Genomic DNA, 19,493 nt, shown 5'->3' with positions numbered 1-19,493 from the left:
AGCCCACTGAATAATTCAAGTCTCTCAGGGCCTCAGTCTCCTATGTTCAGTTGTTAGATTTCTTGATACATGCTACTATTTTCTCTCCCACAAAAAGAGCTGTTTGGCACACATCGATTTAATCTATGTGAATTAAATTCTACATTTGTTGGTATGCTTTTTTCATATTCCCTTGGGCATGCATGAGTAATATCTGGCACACAGAATCTCTAATAGCTTCCTCTTTTTTATTAGATCAATGATCGAATTCTTGAGAAAGGGACTATTTGGAAAGAGAAAGCCCCAATTCCTTGAAAATGGTGGGGAAGAAAAGACAAGGCAGTATAAACAATGAGCAATGAATTTGATTTGGGGGCCCTTGAAGCCTTATTCATGGAAAATTGGAACCATTTTGTAGTATCCTTTTAGCAGCCAGTGAGTTAGTAATGATAGCTTGGCCTCTAAATATTGGATGTATTTATTATGTCCTTCTTTAGTGTTTGGCATATTTTGAAAGGAACGTAAAGTAAAAAACTCATTTTAACAAATTCTACCCCACACATCTCCACTTTTACCAGCCCATCAGCCCTTCTCTGCATTTCCTGTTTTTTTCAGAGCTTAGCCTTAACATATGTTTATGTCTATCCTTTTTTTTTTTTTTTTACATAAATGGGCCCCTGCTGCGTTACTTTTTCTGTCACATGGGTCAGGAAGATCTGCTGGAGAAGGCAGAGGCTACCCATTTCTGTATTCTTGGGTTTCCCTGGTGACTCAGCTGGTAAAGAATCTGCCTGCAATGCGGGAGAACTGGGTTCAATCCCTGGGTTGGGAAGATCCCCTGGAGAAGGGAAAGGCTCCCCACTCTAGTAGCCTGGCCTGGAGAATTCTATGGACTGTATAGTCTGTGGGGTCTCAAAGAGTCAGACACAACTGAGTGACTTTCACTTCACTGCATTATTTTTTTCTGTCACATAGTTTTATTTAATTTAATGTATCTTAAGCTTATCTAAAAAGTTGCAGCATGTAAGAATAACATACAATTATAGCCAATACAAATCAGTATACTTTTTTCTCGTTAGCACTTCCATAACATCCCACTGTATACATGGGCCACAATATGAGACATTCTACTGTTGAGTATTCATGGTTGGACAGTTGCCATAAAAGAATGCTACAGTGAATAACTTGGTAAATGTATACACATATATATATATACATCTACATATACATATACATTATCAGTATGTATTTGTATACACACATATTACTCTATGTATTTGCATGTATATGTATATATAGGTATATATGTGTATATATACACAAAGCTGTTCATATATAGGCTCCATGCTAATTATCTGTAGGATACTTTTTAAAAGGGCATTTGCTGTTATGATTTTTGATGTATAATTGACAAGTCTGAGGAACCCAGCAGGATACACCAGTGTCCACAAACACAGGCTGTGCAAAATTTAATCAAGTCCCAGTTTCCATTATCAAAGCCTCGTTAACCAAGCCATCCTCGTTCATTTTGCAATTGCTGGCTGGCCAAAAAGCAAGTAGCAGATGTCGACCTTGCAGAGGTTCACTTAATAGAGCTGAGCTTGATTCAGATTCAATTGCTGTTCCCCGGTCATCAGGGGGGCCCGGAGGAGCGCAGAGGTGACATCACATGTATACTGCCAGCTCCGTGCTCAGGCCTGACTCACACCTTTGCCCTGAAAGGCTCTGCTGTGGGTTTGCTCCTGGGTGGAGTGGGGATGTGACTCACCCGCTGACTCAGCCCCCACTGCGCCCCCACCCAGACCTGCTGATGGAACTTCCATGTGAGGAGTTAACTCCGTCCCACCCTGCTCGCCAGCAAGTTGGTCAAGAGTCTCAGCCTAGGCTGGCCTTCCACTGGGCAGAAGGCAGCTCATCTCTGGAGTCTCCATACCTGCCTCCCCCCAACTCCACTACCCAGCTCCCTAAAGGCACTTTAAATGCAGAGGGGTCATTTAAGTATAATCCATCAAGCCTGGCTGCGTAATACTGTGACTGCAGATTTCAGTTTAGTTCCGTGTGTTTAATTGTGTGTGCTGTCTGTGCTAAGTCACTTCACTCGAGTCCAACTCTGAGACTCCATGGACTGTAGCCTGCCTGGCTCCTCTGTCCTTGGGATTCTCCAGGCAAGAAGACTGGAGAGGGTTGCCATGCCCTCCTCCAGGGGATCTTCCTGACCCAGGGATCGAACCTGAGTCTGTTATGTCTCCTGCATTGGCAGGAGTGTTCTTTACCACTAGGGCCACCTGGAAGCCCCACGTGCTTAATTACAGGGATATGATTTATCTGTAGATAAATCCACCAGCGTGAGTACAGTTTGAGCCTCTTTGCTTCTTAGCAGGAAAAGCAATAGCTTCGCACGGCCTGGGGTAGAGCGGACTTCAGGTTTGGGGTGGGTTCTTTGTCCTCTGCTGAAGCCCCACATTCTCCTTGCCCACCCAGAGTCACTCGTGCACTCTGGATGACAGGGTTATGAACAGTACGAGATAAATTCTGTGCTGCCAAAGGTTGGTCCTTTGGATTCTTTTGCTTTCTCCCTTCTTTCGGGAGATGCTGCTGTTTCTCCCCAGATTGTCCTTTTCTCCTCATGTTCCTTGTGGAGTCGGCACCTGCGTTAAATCAGTGTCTGATCTGTGTTTGTTCAGACCTTTCTGTCTCGCCAGAGACTTTTCTGGGACTGGCTCTTTTTGTGGTGGGAGAGGCTACTTCGCTGCCATTCAGGAAGCTTCATTAGGAGTTCAGGAAAGACCAGCTTTTAGGTGCAGTCATCAGGGGGTGTTTTCCCTACACACCCATGCCCACACACACACACACACACACACTCAGGAAGCATCATCAGTAGGCTAGGAAAGACCAGCTTTTAGGTGCAACCCTCAGAGAGTGTTTTCCCTACACACCCACACCCACACTGAAATGGGCTCTCTCTATGTCAAGTGCCATTTCTGCAATTTAAAAGCCATGTGAGACTGGCCGGAGGGTCCCCTCAGCACCTTCCCTCCTGAATCTGGCGCCGCATCCTGGCCTGTGGTTTGGGGTGTTAGCAGAAGGGAGCCGACATGCTTGAGGAGCAGTGAAACAGGAGGAAGCACGTTTCTTTCATCATCTGGGCAGCATGTTGTTGCAGGTGGGGCTGAAAGAAGACGGCCCTGATCCTCTCCCTCGGGTAATGCTCCTTCTGAGCCACGGCTTTAATTTTCCTTTTCTAAATTCTTCCGAGTCGGCCAGTGAAAAGTACAATATACCATTCGCAGGAATCATTTTTTTATTTCATCCCCACTTCTTCAATCCATCCTTTGAAAGTGCAGCTTGTCAAGGAGAACCAAGGGCACAGCTGTGCCGTATCCCAACACACATCAACACTTTCTGCCATGTGGGAGCTCAGTCTAGGGGAAGGAGGTCTGAGGAGGAGCCTGGATCTTAGGAGGTGACCCAACCGCAGCCTTGAGGAGGTGAGTTAGCGTCTCCTGCCCACCACCCCTGCCCCCCAGGCACGCCTTGAAATGGAGCAGTACCCTGCGGTACTTGCCCCTCATGTTTTCCACCTGCCTTTGCCTGTGGAAACACGTTAGCCAAAGAATGCGTTTAATCAGAGGATGAGAAAAGGCAAAAACAAAGGAAAACAGTCAAAGGAGACCAAACCATAAGTTTAGTCAAGGACATTTCGTTCCTTCTCAAGGACCACAGAAAATACTCTGAGCCACATCCTGTGAGCTGTCATAGGTGCTGAACACATGGAAGAAGTTAGCTGCAAGATGACCGCGCTGTAGCCGTGACATCAGCTGCCACAACTCCGAGTTGGCCTCTAGGAAAAGGGAACAAACTGGCCCTGGAACTGAAGATTAACTGCACTTAAGACCATTAAGATGACGCCAATCAAACCACTGGTGACCAGTTTCAAGGTGACTGGCAGAGCGGACCAGGCTGTTTCGGCAAGCAGCCCCTCCCTCCGTCTATAAAACCTTTTGTTCATCGATCGTCAGTGAGGGGAGTCAGCCTTTGAACAGGCATCCATCCTACTCCCCACCCCGGTTGCATCCAAAATAAAGCAAAAGTTCCTTCCCACAAATCTGGCCTCTTTAATGGCTTTTGAGTGGCGAGCAGCTGGACCCCACTTTCACTTACTTCTGAAGGCAGAAGGCCAACTCGGGCCTTCTCCCAGCCCCTTCTATCCTACGATCCAAACACTTAGTTAATCTGTGATTATACTCATCCTCCCAAGAAAAAGAAAGAAGCACAAATAAGTGATTACCCAAGTCCCAAGAGCTATAGAAGATTGCACTAATGGAAAATCTGCTCTAAGTCAATGATGTAACCAGACCAGATGACCGTCCAAGCCCGGGGATTCCTGGAGTACACGACTCTCACTCAGAAACGACGGCCCGAGAGAGAGAGTGTGAGCGAGTGTGCAGTGTGCTCAGCACAGCGCTGGGGACACAGGCTCCGAGAGGCGAGAGCTGCTAACAGAAGTAACACTTGTGTTGTTCACTGTCTGTAGAAAATCCATGATGTGATGTCATAGTCATGTATGTCATCTGTCTGTGTGGTTTGCACGGAGCAAACAGGAGCATACTTTGAATTTAATGTTATATTATATCTTTCCATGAAAGATGCCTCACTTGAGCTCCTAGATCACGGTCTGATTTTACTACAAATAAAAAGTTTAGGGTCATGCTTACTTGGGAGCACAGGACAGTCTAGTAAGAAGAGTATGGACTTCATTCCGGTCTGCCTGGAGTTCTTCCTGGCTGTAGGAAGTCAGGACCTCGTAGTTAGACGGTGCCGCCTTGGAAGCAGAGATGTGTTCCGGAATCCTGGGATGTTACCTGGCGTGCAAAGCTCCGTTTGTGCTCCTGCCTGAGACATCTGACCAGATCCACCAGTGCTCCTTGCCCGGGTGGCTGGTCTGCAGCCTCAGAGGATGTGAAAGGCTTGGCTTGGGTGGTGCTTCGACCCAAAGGTGTAGAGCTGTGAATCTGATCCTAACTCTTCCAAAGCAGGGTTCTTTCCGTCTTGTTTGTGACGCCCCATCTGCCCAGCACTGCCTCGCTGCTGCCTCCCTGCCAAGGTGACCTGCCAACCTCAGGCTCGGCCCTGTGAGGATGCAAGCCCAGCAGCATCCCAGCTGGTGGTCCACTCGGAGCTCCACACCCAAGCGAGTGGGCTCTGGAGCCGGTGTGCTGCCCTGGGTCCTCGGCAAAGGCTGCAAGAAGCAGAGCCGATGCTTCCAGAATGCTCGTGGAGTGAGGGCTGGGGGCCCCCGCTTCAGTCCTCACGCAGGGTGAGTCCGTCTGTCCTGCTTTGTCCTGGGGGTCAGTTCAGCCACCTGAGCCCCTCACCTCTAGCCCGATACCTGCTAGTCTCTTCCTCCAAGGGGGGTACCATTCCTGTGAGAGCTCCTACCTCCCCGGTGTCTGCCCTTTACCCCCAAGGCTGGTCCTTGAACCAACCTGGATAAACTCCCTGATTCTGAAAACCCTGGCTTCCTCGTGGCCCCAGCAGCTCCCCAAGGCAGACCCCACTCTGGATCAAACTCCTGGACTTGTGTGTCAGGCCTGCCTGACAGCTCTGCATGGTCTGGCTCCAGCATCTCGCGGCCCTCTGCCCTCACTCCAGTTCCCCCAGCCTTCCTCCTCGTCCCACGGGGACCTGTTAACCTCGGCCCTGCTTCTGGTCCTCCGCAGGAGCTGAGCCTCTGCGCTTATGATCTCCCCTCTAATTTCACCCAAGTCGCTCCTTCTTATCAAGCACATCACAGCTCGCATGTCACTTCTTCAAAGAGACCTTCCCTGATGACCCCAGTCTCTGTCTCATCCTTTTTTTCAAGATCTCTCCAGAGTATTTACCACTCAACAACATGCTCATATTCATCTTCATTATCCTGTGTGTCTTTGTCTCTCTGGCCCTACAATTGAAGCTCCATGAGAGCAGGACCTCACCGGCTGCATCTGCTGCATCTCAGCACCTGAGACATCGCGTGGCCTGTGGAGCCGCTCAGCGAATGCTTAGGCGGTGAGTGAGTAGTAGCCCCACGCTGGACGAGGGGGTGGGGGGCGGAGACCCTCCCGCTGCTCATTCCCCACCTTGGTCCCCACGTGGTCACCCCAGCTCACAGCCCTGCCCCCCTGGGAGTGTCTAACACCAGCAGGGGTAGGTTGCACAGTGTAAAATCAATGTCTTAATGCTTATGTCCCTCAAACACCACTGTTCTCCTTTTTAAAACAAAATCCAAGTATAGCAATAAAAGAATAAGACATTTACTATATACTCACTTCTTCCACACATGGTTAAAATTCTCCCTTCTCACTTTTAAAACTTGATTTACCATGAATAAAGCAAAATCACTTTCCAAGGCATTCTCCACACTCTCTCTTTCCGCCCTCTCCCCCATCTTTCCCTTGGCTGAGCCCGAGGCCCCCCAGGCAGGCCAGAACTGGGACAGAGACCTGGGCGGGGGGAGCTGGGCAGTCAGGCGGAGGCGCTGCTAGACCAGTGGGTGGGCTCCAAGCTGTGTGCCAGGCTGGGTGCAAAATGCTGGGAAACTGAGTCCTACCCTCTGTGAGGGCAGTAATGGGTGACAAGCTGGGTTGGTTTGAACAGTGAGAGAAAGAAGCTCCATGGCCCCACTAGAATGAGTCTTAGCTGAAAAGTGTTTGCAAGAGGGTTAGAAAGCCAGGCTGCACTTAGGAAGTAGTGGCTCTGAGAAGACACCCTCTCAGGGGGGTCTGATCTCACACAGATGCTCCAAACACATGGCCCACACGCCCAGGATCATAGTGACCATCAGTTCACACGCCCAGGACCATAGTGACCATCAGTCCACACACCCAGGACCGTAGTGACCATCAGCCCACACACCCAGGACCATAGTGACCATCAGTCCACACACCCAGGACCGTAGTGACCATCAGTTCACACACCCAGGACCATAGTGACCATCAGTCCACACGCCCAGGACAATAGTGACCATCAGCCCACATGCCTAGGACCATAGTGACCATCAGCCCACACACCTAGGACTGTAGTGATCATCGCCACATACCCAGGACCATAGTGACCATCAGCCCACACACCCAGGACCGTAGTGACCATCAGCCCACACGCTCAGGACCGTAGTGACCATCAGCCCACACACCTAGGACCGTAGTGATCATCGTCACACACCCAGGACCATAGTGACCATCAGCCCACACGCTCAGGACCGTAGTGACCATTAGTCCACACGCCCAGGACCGTAGTGACCCTCAGTCACACGCCCAGGACCGTAGTGACCATCAGTCCACACACCCAGGACCGTAGTGACCCTGGTCTGGAGTAGAGAGTAAAATGTAGACAGTGCACAGAGAGAGTCAAGGAAACTGGAAACTAGACTCAGGAGCCATCAGGTGAAATCTAATGTGTCTACTATTCAATATAGGTCTGACTCCTAACAAGGCTATAAACTTTGCATCCTCTGGGACATTTACTCGACATTACCTTGCTTGATCCTTATAGCAACCTCATATAAGAAACAGAGCAAATAATATCATCCTCACTGTTGAGTAAATGAAAACTCCTAGTGGTTACGAAATTGACTTCAGTGTCATCCGTGTCATCAGATTCTCTTACAGGCTCAGCAGGTACAATTGAATCTGAGTAACTACTCTAAGTTTTTACTTTCAGTAACTTATATTAACCCCAAGCCCTTTCCATAAAGTTGTAATTATTAAAGAATCTTAATTTATCAAAAGAATATGATATGACTTATTTAAATAGCAAACTCCTTTCAAGTTACACTAAAATAGCTTAAAATATCTTTCCTGATGTATGTACACTGGTACATTTAAATGATCAGATTTATTGTATGAATTAAATGAGCAAACTGGAATCTGTAAGGAATTCCCAGAAATCAACAAGAACAGGCAAACAAAATAAAAACTGACCAGACCTTTTACTAGCTGAGTCATGGAAAAGGAAACCCAGAAGCCAAGCAAGAAGAAGAAAAGAGAGAAGAAAAGTTGGTCCCCTCTCCGCGTCCTCCTGGACTCACAGCTGCCCACAGGGACCATGGTTCCCTGGCCGTGACGTCTAAGGATGCGCCGAGATTTTGCCAGTGGAACGTTAGCAGAAGGAATCTGTGCAGTTTCTGCCTTGTTTGCCAATAAGAAAATTGCTTTCCCAGAAATTCTCCAATTTCTTTCCAGAAGTTAGTATGTGGCAGCCTCCCAACTTCAGCCTTTGGGACGAGGAAGGTGACCTAAGCGATGGCAATGTGTCAACGGGGAGGACCCCTGACTGAGCCTGGGGCAGGGCCCCCAACCCACCAGCCTGACCGCCAACACAAGGTGGTGACGCAGGAGAGAACTGGACCCGGGCCTCTTCGTTCCATCAGCTAGCTTCACCCTGAATAACACAAAGTTTGACCCAACTAGTGATCTGGGAAGTTCAGATTAAAAGGAGATGTCATCTCACACCCTACAGTTAGCAACATTTTAAAAGTCTGATGATACTAAAAATTGGCAAGACTCTGGGAATTAGGAAACCCATGTATAGTTCTACCAGGAGCATAAATTCGTACAACCATTCTGAGCACAATTTGTCAATATTATTGATGTGGAAAATGAACACCTCTACTGCCTTCATTTCCCTTCTAGGGACAGTAAACTTACATATGGAGACCATCTGTGTGGCGGTTCCAACCTCACTTTCATTAGCAAAATTGTAAAGAGTCTGAAAGTCCAGGAATAAGGGGATATGTAAATTGCGATACTTTTACACAATTGAGCACAATTGACTTTTAAAATGGATACACTGCGTCTACGGGAGTCAGCATGAATAAATTTCAAAAACATAGAATGCTGAAGAGAAAAAAGAAGTTGAAAGATATGTACAATATGATAGCACTTGGTAAAACTGAGAGTATGTAAAACATAACAGTGTATTTCTTTGACTACATACTTGCGGTAAGAATATAAAAGTGTAATGGAAGAATACATACCAGATGCTTGATGCAGCTGTCTCTGGAGCAGGAAGGTAAGATGGATCTGTGGAGAGAAACAAGGAGGTTTCAACATTCTTCACTGTGTTTTATTTCTTGTGTGAAAAGATGTCATGCAAAAATAACTTTTGAACTTTTAAATAACATAAAAATTAAACTTCTACATCTAATCTTCAGGATTATGCTTTCTGCACAAAGCATCCTGCTTGTGTGTCTTCCTGGTGATGAAGAAATAGAGCATCTCTCAGGAAGAACCACCCAGAGGTCAGCGTTTATTTGGCTTTTGAGAACACCTGGTTCACTTGGGCTGGGAGAAAACTCTGGGCCTCTGCTTGGTGCATCACTCAGCAGCTAGTGTCCTCAAATCATACATGACGTTCGCTGTGCAATGAGAGGGCTCCCTGGGTCGCTCAGCTGGTAGGGAATTCACCTACAATGCAGGAGACCCTGGTTTGATTCCTGGGTCGGGAAGATCCCCTGGAGAAGGGATAGGCTACCCACTCCAGTATTCTTGGGCTTCCCTGGTGGTCACCTATGGATGTGAAATTTGGACCATAAAGAAAGTTGACCACCAAAGAACTGATGCTTTTGAACTGTGGTGTTGGAGAAAATTCTTGGGAGTCCCTTGGACTGCAAGGAGATCCAACCAGTCCATCCTAAAGGAGATCAGTCCTGGATGTTCATTGGAAGGACTGATGCTGAAGCTGAAACTCCAGTACTTTGGCCACCTCATGCGAAGACGTGACTCATCGGAAAAGACCCTAATGCTGGGAGGGATTGGGGGCAGGAGGAGAAGGGGACGACAGAGGATGAGATGGCTGGATGGCATCATCAACTCAATGGACATGAGTTTGAGTAAACTCCGGGAGTTGGTGATGGACAGGGAGACCTGGCGTGCTGCGATTCATGGGGTCACAAAGAGTCAGACACGACTGAACAACTGAACTGAACTGAACTGAAAGGGTTTACGATGCAGCCTTGAGGCTCCCTGTGGTTTGAGCGCCCATAACCCCCAGGAAATGGGAATCACATCCTCTGACCTACTCTGGAACATGAGATGTGCAGTGGAGAGGGTGTTTGCCTTCCATTCTGTCATTAATATTTTGGGCTTTTGATCTTCTAACCGTAGTATGAGGTGACAAAGGTGAGTTATTTCTCGTTAATCACACACAAATCCATCCTTGGAATGATTATTGTCAAATAATTTTTCTTTTTTGTTATAAAAGGTAAAACATATTACTGCAGAAAAGAAGATAAAATCATCCATTCATAATTTCATGACCATTAATAGCTCGGTGAATAACTTTTCAGATTATTTTTTCTAAAATAATATTAAGCTATATATACACCAGTTTAGCCTTTTTCACTTAAGGTTCTATCATTAACTTATTTCCATGTCATTACATTTTCTTCACAGGTGCATTTTTATGGTCATATAGCATTATATAGGGCTTCCCCAGTGGCTTAGAGGTAAAGAAGCAACTGGCAGTGCAGGAGACATGGGTTTGATCCCTGGGCTGGGAAGATCCCCTGCAGGAGGGCGTGGCAACCCACTCCAGTATTCTTGCCTGGAGAATCCCATGGACAGAGGAGCCTGGTGGGCTACAGTCCATAGGATTGCAAAGAGTCGGACATGACTGAAGCAGCTTAGTATTCACACATGCACAGCATTATAACTTTTCCTGAATATCAGTTTATTTCAGGAATAATAAACAACCTGCAGGCTGAACTCTGCTCAGGGTCTGTTTCCTGGAGAACCCAATCTGTGAAGCTGGTATCAGAAGTGGGCTGACAAAGAGAACGTGGGGTTTTGGAACTGGTTCATATGCTACCCGGCTGGCAAAGACCATCCCCTCGTTGGTGGTAAATTAAGCACCAACAGCCCTTGCCACAAAGTGGCTCTCGATAGTGAACTGACTAGTGTCTCCAAAGATTCATGTCCACCTAGAACTTCAGAACAGGACCTTGTTTAAAAATAGTGCCTTTGCAGATGGCATTAGCTAAGGATCTCAAAATAAGATTTAGGATTGGCCTTAAATCCAGTGATTGGAATCCTTGTCAAGGGGGAGAGGGGGAACACAATGACAGAGAGACGTAAGGAAGAAGGCATGTGAGATGGAGGCAGAGGCTGGAGCCGTGATGCCAGAGGCAGGGGCGCCAGGAGCCACAAGAAGCCAGAAGAGGTGAGGGAGGGTCCTCCCGAGCCCTTGGCGGAAGCACGCTCTACTGACCTTTTGATTTCAGGCTTCTGACCTCCAGTAACGTAAGATAATGCACATTTGTTGTGCAAGCCTCCCAGTTTGTCATCGCTGCCCAGGGAAACTAAATCTTGCTGCGGAAATTTTGCCAGTGATGATGGAGACACTAGAAGGTGCCAGATGTGTGACAAGTCTTAGGAGCAACTACAATAGTGGAATTCAAGCTGAGCTCAGCTGACCCTCTAGAAAAGGTCATGAAAACCTGCGAGCAATCCACAGTGACTGAGAGTCAGAGAAGCCAGAGGACATCTTCACAGCAACAGTGAGGGTCCCGCCTCCCAGAGGGAGAAGGCAGAGGAGGACGACCCCCAGGCTCAGGACCCAACCGCCAGAACAGCAGAGCCCAAGAAGGGGAAACATCGCGCCAAGGACAGCTGAGCTGATTTCAGCTCCCCCTTCAGCCTTGAAACTCCTGGTGCCCCAGACCCTCTGGGCCTGCAGAAGCAAGCCCCCCCCAATGAAGAGCAGCACCCCACCCCACCCTGCTTGCAGGGCGCGCAGAGACCTCCACCCACAAGACACGCGCGCCATCAGACCTCACCGCCCCCTGCTGACCCCTCACCCTATAACTGCTCAGCCCCGAGGATACAGCGTGAACCTGCAGCACTCCCCATCCCGTGTTCTCACGGGACCCCAGGCTCCCAGGAGCTGACCCTCAGACCTCCACCCACAAGACACGCGCGCCATCAGACCTCACCGCCCCCTGCTGACCCCTCACTCTATAACTGCTCAGCCCTGAGGATACAGCGTGAACCTGCAGCACTCCTCCCCATCCCGTGTTCTCACGGGACCCCGGCTCCCAGCGGCTGCCACTGAGGGTCTCCGTACAAAGCCTCCCTCCAGGGGCACGGTGTTCATCCGGGAAACCCTACCTAAGACAGTGAGTACTGGTCCATGGGGTCTGAGTACTCGCATACCTCTTCACACTTGTAAGCACGTTTCCATGTGTTAAAAAGGGCAACTGGGAGATGAGCGTGGTGAAACTCACACCTGTGACTCCATCTGGCAGATGGACAGTTCCGAGGGCCCCACAGCCAACACCCACACCCTCTGTGCTGCAGGTCAGTTCATCAGTGACCTGAAGAACAGCTGACCCGGAAGAGGTCTGTGCGCCCTTACAATTTGCTGATTGAAAGCCTGCACGCGGGCCTGCTAAGTCGCTCAGTCTGGTCTGACTCTTTGCAACCCCATGGACTGTAGCCCGCCAGGCTCCTCTGTCCTTGGGATTCTCCAGGCAAGAACACTAGAGTGGGTTGCCATGCCCTCCTCCAGGGGATCTTCCCAACTCAGGAACTGAACCTGCATCTCCTGCAGCTCCTGGATTGCAGGCAGATTCTTTACCACTGAGCCACAGGGGAAACCTGTTTGAAAGCCTGCTTGACACTAAAAGCAGGCTTTGCACACCAGGGCTCTCTTGCATGTTGGAAACAAAGGGCTCTCAGGAGAGTTCAGGTTTACAAAGGCACATTCATGCTTGGAAATTTACGGGTTTAGCTATTTCAATTAGGTCGTCTCTCATCTCTAGGTTGTAGATCAGGAGCACTGAGAACACGCAGGTGAGGTCATGGAACATTTATCAGGATTGATGACAATTTCTGGGGTCCCCAGGAACCACTCCGAGGGAGGCCCTGGATTTAGAGTCCACTCGATGAGCATCTTCCCTGTGAGATGATCTGGGGCTGGAGGGAGAGTGAAATCATTCCTTAACACAACAGAAAACAAATTCTCACGGTGCTGTGACCCTGGGGAGAACTAGCAGTGAGACTTCTATTTCATGCTGAAAGGCTCTGGCAACACTGGAGTCCAGTTAAGAAAGTTCAGAGGTGTTGGCATGAAAGAAGCTTAAGACCTGAGGCAAACTGATTTCGTTCTGTAAAACCACCAAGAAGGTGAAAAAACAACACAGAGGATGGGAGAAAATAATTCCAAATCCCTTATCTGGTGAGGGACTGGTATTCAGAATACACAAAGAACTCTTGGAACTCAATAATAAAGAAATAAATAACCTAATTAAAATGAGTCTTTGAATAGATAGTTCTCCAAAGGAGATATACAAACAGCCAATAAACTCATGGAAAGATGTTCAACATCCTTTGCCTCTAAGAAAATGCAGATCAAAACCATTAGGATGCCAAGTCCAGGAAAGATAATTATGAGTGTCCCTGAGGATAGGAGAAATTAGGAACCCTGTACACCACCGCCAAAAACGTGAGTTAGTGCGGTTGTTCAGGGAAACAGTTTGCAGTTCTTCAAAAGTTTAAACATAGAGCTACCATACAACCCAGCAATCCCTCCTTGGTATGTAATCAAGAGAAATGACAGCATCTGTCCACACAAAAATCTACACACAGTGTTCACAGTAGCCCACAAAGGGAAACCAACTTAAGCATCTATCAACCAATGAATGGATAAACAACATGTGGTCCATCCATACAGTGGAATATTATTTAGCCACAAAAAATGTGAGGTACTGACATATGCTAAAGCATGCATGAGCCTTGATGAAAGAAGGCAGAAGCAAAACACAACATATCGTAGGATTCCATTTCTAGGAAACGTCCAGAATCTAATGAGGCCGAAAGCAGATTTGTGGTTGCCGTGAGTTGAGAGATGATTTATGTGAGAGACGGCTAATGAGTAGGGGGTACTTTCTGAAGTGATGGAAAAATGGTCTAAATTTATATTGTGATGATGGTTGCACAATTCTTACAATATATTAAAGCCACTGAATTGAATTCTATACTTTAAATGGGGTGAATTTATGGTATATGCATTATATCAATAAAAATGCTTAAAATTTTTAATGGGCTTCATTTCATCTATTTCTTCTCTTGGGTGGGAAGGAGCTACTCAGTCTTAGTGTTGGGAAAGCCTGCGTGTCATTCTACAGCTGAGTGGTCTTTTATGTCCTCGGCGTAAATTTTCTATTCAGCCTCGAGCTGCATGTGTGTGACAACTGGCCCGCCAGAAAATTCACAGGAATGGGAAGTTAATGGGAAAGGCCTTGTCAGGGCTGTCTGGATGGTGGTTCTGCTGCAGCTGGAACTTTCCTATGGATCTGCCTCTTTCCCGTTCTGTGTTTCTGGTGTCTTTGTGGTAGGTCACATTATTTTTCAGCAGATATCCCCTCTTGCCTCCAAGTCTGTGCTACCTCGCTCCTGCCCCACGCCAGGAGAAGTGCATTTCCTAGGGGACTGGGTTTGGCTGGGTGGTTCGCTGCGGCTAATTGAGTGAGGGAAGCAGTGGCTCCTGCTCATCCCAAGTGGATGTCTGAAGAACCATGGGGATTTCCCGCTGGCCCTCTGACAACTACACCTTCCAGGCAGTGTCTCCCTCAGCCTGAGTCCATCAGATGGAGGCTGTGGGGCAGAACGGAAGCCAACAGCAGCCTGAGCAGAGCTACCTGACTGCCCGTGACCCCAAGGCAGAAATAAGTGCCGTAAGTTGCCGACGTTTTCCTTACACAGCGTTACCACAGTGAAACCTGACTGATACAATCATCACTTTATTCACTCAGAAAACGTATTTAGAGCACTGCCATGCACTGGATTTTGTGGTTATTTTTTTAATGAATAAGACCATCTTTTCCTTTTGCATCTAAAAGGTAAAATGGAAAAAGACACCAAAATACAAAATATGTGGTCAGTGACACAAGAAATACAAAATACAAGGGCTGCAGTGCAGAAAGAGATCATTTCTGACTCAGAGGAATCACAGAACGTCTAGAAGGAACGAAACATTTCCATAATCAGTTATTTCAGGAGATGAAAGCCCAGTCGTATACAGATTGTGCTCCTCCCTGGATGCTGCTGCAGATGAAGCGCAGCTAGAATTCTCAAGACTGCCCCAGATGTGGCCTTTGCCCCGGCTGCGAGGTGGACAAGCCTCTGGCGCTGACATCATTCTCAGAGCTGCAGGAAGTGGGCAGGGAGATCCTGAAATGACTGGAGCAACCCTGCGGTGATAGCTTTAGTTGACACTGAGTAAATTTTCTAGATTTGGGAAGAAAGGGGGGCTCAGATAGACTTGAGTTTTAATTATAGGAAAATATAGGCAGTTAGGTTTCTGGGCCCTGCGTGTCACACGGCACACAGGAAGGGAACAGCTCTGCCAAACAAGCATATCTCTGGGAGCCAGGGGCTTGGGTTCCTGACCAGATGCCTTGCCCCCTTAGATAACTATTCCATTTTATTCCATTTGCTAAAAAAAGGCAGACAAGTTTTCCATATGCAGTGCAATGACAAAGTGCCAAAAAGAAACATCAGACCCCAAAGAAAAATCAACATGCTTGCTTTTTTCTATATCAAAGCCTTGCTTTGGAAATGAGGAGTTTCTTCCCAAACATTTCTACGAAAACCTCTCTACCCTCTCTACCCACACTCCACTTTTCAAAAAAAAAAGTGCATTTGAAATAGAAAACCTAAAAAAAAAAAAAAAAAATAGAAAACCTGAATGCACCTTTACCACAAGATTCTGAAACAGACCACACACACCGGTGAAATTACCCAGATGTTTTTGACAGTCTGAATTTTAATTTTGACTTCAAAACACTTTCATGAAATAAAATAATAGGACAGCATGCTCTCCAATTTCTTTCCGTCGATTTTAGAAGAATCTCTTGGTCCCCAGGAGGTTTCAGTACAATCCTGCATTAATGGGTTTAGGAGATCGATTTTGGCGTCGGCAGCAGCTCCCGTGGGAGCGCCGGGTGGCCCTGGGTCTGCTCTGGGCTGTCCCAGGACTTCCCTGGGGCTCCAGCCAGTCCCCTCCTGCCTCTCGAGCTCATTCCTCATCTTTAAAATGTGTGGGCTCTGGGTGACCTTAACTCTTTCCAGCTGCCACATTCTTTGATTCCACTTTTTCTTTTTTCCATAAAAATTTTAGATTCATAGCTGGACAATTGAATTCTGCAGACTGAAAACTACTTTTCTCCTAATAATGTATGTTTTGATCAAAGTCCAGTGGAGCTAATTTTATTCATTTTATTCATCTTCCTAGGTTGATTCAGAACTTATCTTTATAGTTGAGCACACACAAACGGGGTGTTAATGCTGAAGGAATCATGCCATCCTCTGCAAACTTGCCTCTTGGATCAGTTAACTCCACCCCGTAGGTTACAGGTGACTGTAGGTCACTCAGTAAGGAAAAGTCTTACCCTGTGAGAAGAGAGAGTTAGCAGAATCTTCCATCAGGAAGAGAAAGTGAAAGTCGATCAGTGATGTCTGACTTTTTGTGACCCCATGGAATTCTCCAGGCCAGAATCCTGGAGTGGGTAGCCTTTCCCTTCTCCAGGAGATCTTCCTAATCCAGGGATTGAACCCAGGCCTCCCACATTGCAGGCAGATTCTTTACCAGCTGAGCCACAAGGAAGTCCATGGGGTCAGGAAGAGAAGCAGTAACATTTCAGAAGAGACTGAAGTACAGACTACTACCTAATCCTTTTATTCCCACAGAGCTTTACAGCAGATTCAAAAGTAGGGTTGAGTTTGGGGCAGCTGACAGTATTGGTGGCCTTCCCTGGTGGCCCAGTGGTAAAGAACTCACTTGCCAATGCAGGAGACACTGGTTCCAGAAGATCCCCTGGAGAAGGAAATGGCAACCCACTCCAGTATTCTTGCCTGGGAAATCCCAAGGATAGAGGAGCCTGGTGGGCTGCAGTCAATGGGGTTGCCAAGACTAGGATGTGACTTAGTGATTAAAAAACAACAACAGTATTGGTAATCTGCGTTCGGGCACAATTTTCTTGAACACTTACTGTGTGCCAGACACTGTCCTGAAAACGTCCCATTAATCAATTAATCCTCAAAATAACCTCACAAAGTAATACTCTTACAGATGAAAACACAGACAGAAGAGGTAAGTTGTCTCAGATCCCAGGGTAAATGGCAGGACTGGGATTCGAATCTCAACAGAGCCCAGCCCAATGAACAGAAAAGTCTGTCCCTGGAGCTCAAGGGTGAATTTGGAGACAAACTCAAACCACCAAACCCCGGGGTGGGGCTGATGTTTGGAATTATAGGGGGCAGGGTGGGGCAGCTGTATTTAACCTTCTTCCTTCATTTGCCTCCAGGGAATTTAAATTGCTGCAACACAAATGTCAAAGGAAAAAGAAAAGACTAACATTTAAATGCTGACTTTCCAAGTAGGATATTTCAATTACAGGACAGACTGATAGGATATGAGGGGAAGGAAGCTGGATTCGCACCTGGCTGGCGTCCAGCCCATGGTCCACCTGGGGGCGGGGACCATCAGGAAGAAACAAGAACAACCCCCTGACTTCTCCCGAGTGAGGTGGGGATGACACAGCCAACAGTGTTTTACATTAAAAAGTTTAAAAAATTCATGTGGTTAAATCTGTACATTTTCTGTTATGATTTCTGCATCTGCCTACATGTCTAAAAAAGTTCTTTCTATCCTAGTTCAGAAGAGAAGCCATTTATATATATACACACACACACACACACACACACACACACATAACGTCTGCTTCCTGGCTCCCTTTCAGCTTAAACGTAAAGAGCCAGGTTCTGAGTCCGGGGAAGATACAATAGAATCCTGGTTCTGCCCATCACTGGCTGTAAGGATTTCCCTTCCTCTGTTTCCTCAGGTATAAGCCAGGCACTGCAATGAGAGGAGTACGCTCCCATTATACAGATGGGAAAACTGATATTCAGAGGGGAAACTGCTTGTGCAGAGGCGCCCAGTAAATGGAGCTGGGATTGGACACCAGTTCTCCTGTGGTCTTACCAATTACACTTATGCTGACTTATAATACATGGGACACCATGGTTTTATTTTTGTTATATCTTTGAAGACGTTTTGCCAACCTTCTATCTGAGATATTGCAGCTATCCTCAAAAGTGAGGCTATGGCGCAGTTTTCCTTGCGGACGTGTCTCCTAACCCTGGTGTTTGAACAACACCTAATCCTGGCAGCGTCTCCAGAGGCCTTAGTTATCATGTTTGATCGACCAGTTTCAAACAGTCTCGGTACACAGACCCTCTCGGGAGACCTACAAAGGACAGGGGACCAGACAGCGATTAGAGCAGATCTTCTGTTTAGTTAAGGGCTCTAAGTATGTTCTTCTCTGCGTCAGGAATGAAATAAATGCATGTAAACAGGTGATAAGAAGATTTCTCTCCCCCAGGATTGCTTGAAGCAAGACCTGTTTGGAGATGATATGGAGTCTGTTTCCAAGTTTTCATTTAATTTGATTAGAAACAGCTGGAAAATCAGAAAGGCTGCATAACCTCTCCAGTGATGCAGAGGGAAAGAATGTTCAAGTGACAGAACCGCAAGTCACCAGCCTGGCTTGACTCACACAGGGAAAAATTGCATTCACTGAGTTACAACCCCAACTCTCTCATCCACTCTCAGCTTTCATGTTCAGTTGTGTCCGGCTCTTTGTAACCCCGTGGACTGTAGCCTGCCAGGCTCCTCTGTCCATGGGATTCTCCAGGCAAGAATACTGGAGTGGGTTGTCATTTCCTCCTCCAGGGGATCTTCCCCACCCAGGGATTGAACCCATGTTTCCTGGGTCTCCTGCATTGGCAGGCGGATTCTTTACCACTGTGCCATGGGGAAGCACTCGTCAGCTTTATGTCTGTTCAAATTAACATTGCTCCACGTGGCCAACTCCTGCAACGGTGCTAATTACTGTATGACTAACATCCTTTTTGTCTTTACAAAGGGGTTTTTAAAGTATTCATATCAATGTGAAGTTTCTAACAGTCAGAAACAAGGACTTTCATTATTCAGTCCTGAGCAGAGGGGAGGGACTTTTCTCCACACAAGAGAGGGCTTGGTGTCTTGACCCAATTCTGAGAAACGGGCTCGTGGTGATGGGGAAGGGGGAGGCTAGTTCTGCCACTGAAGGTTCAGCCACATCGTCACCGCAGTCAGTAACCTGCAAATTCCATACTGAGGCCAGGCTCCAGCCCCTTCCCGGAGACCCCCCCACCCAGGCAGTGGTGCAAACTGTCCTCAGATCCTTGCTCAGATCTACTGCTTGAGTCACAGAGAAGCTGAGAGAATTCTCTGCTAATCTTTTCTAATCTTCACTTGCATAGTGTAAACAATTGAATCAAAATGCTGAGAGTGTCAACCTCACAAGCCGTTGTCAGAATAAACAGGAAAACTTCTATGTAGTGTTTTAAGACTCTTTGACACCCCGTGGACTGCAGCATGCCGTGCCCCGCTGTCTATGGGATTCTCCAGGCAAGAATACTGGAGGGAGTTGCCAT

At 47.3% G+C, this 19,493-nt stretch overlaps 1 long non-coding RNA gene across 1 annotated transcript in view; it reads right to left on the bottom strand.

Moving 5' to 3' along the window:
• The window catches only part of LOC139032564 (uncharacterized), a 99,333-nt gene that overhangs the window by 37,576 nt on the left and 42,264 nt on the right, over positions 1-19,493 (bottom strand). Inside the window, exon 2 of the long non-coding RNA XR_011485092.1 lies at positions 8,993-9,038. This is a non-coding gene — a long non-coding RNA (uncharacterized lncRNA). The remainder of the gene's footprint in view (positions 1-8,992; positions 9,039-19,493) is intronic.

Source organism: Odocoileus virginianus, chromosome 32, assembly GCF_023699985.2.
Source record: "Odocoileus virginianus isolate 20LAN1187 ecotype Illinois chromosome 32, Ovbor_1.2, whole genome shotgun sequence".
Taxonomy (NCBI): Eukaryota; Metazoa; Chordata; class Mammalia; order Artiodactyla; family Cervidae; genus Odocoileus; species Odocoileus virginianus.
This window is presented reverse-complemented; position numbering and strand designations above follow the sequence as displayed.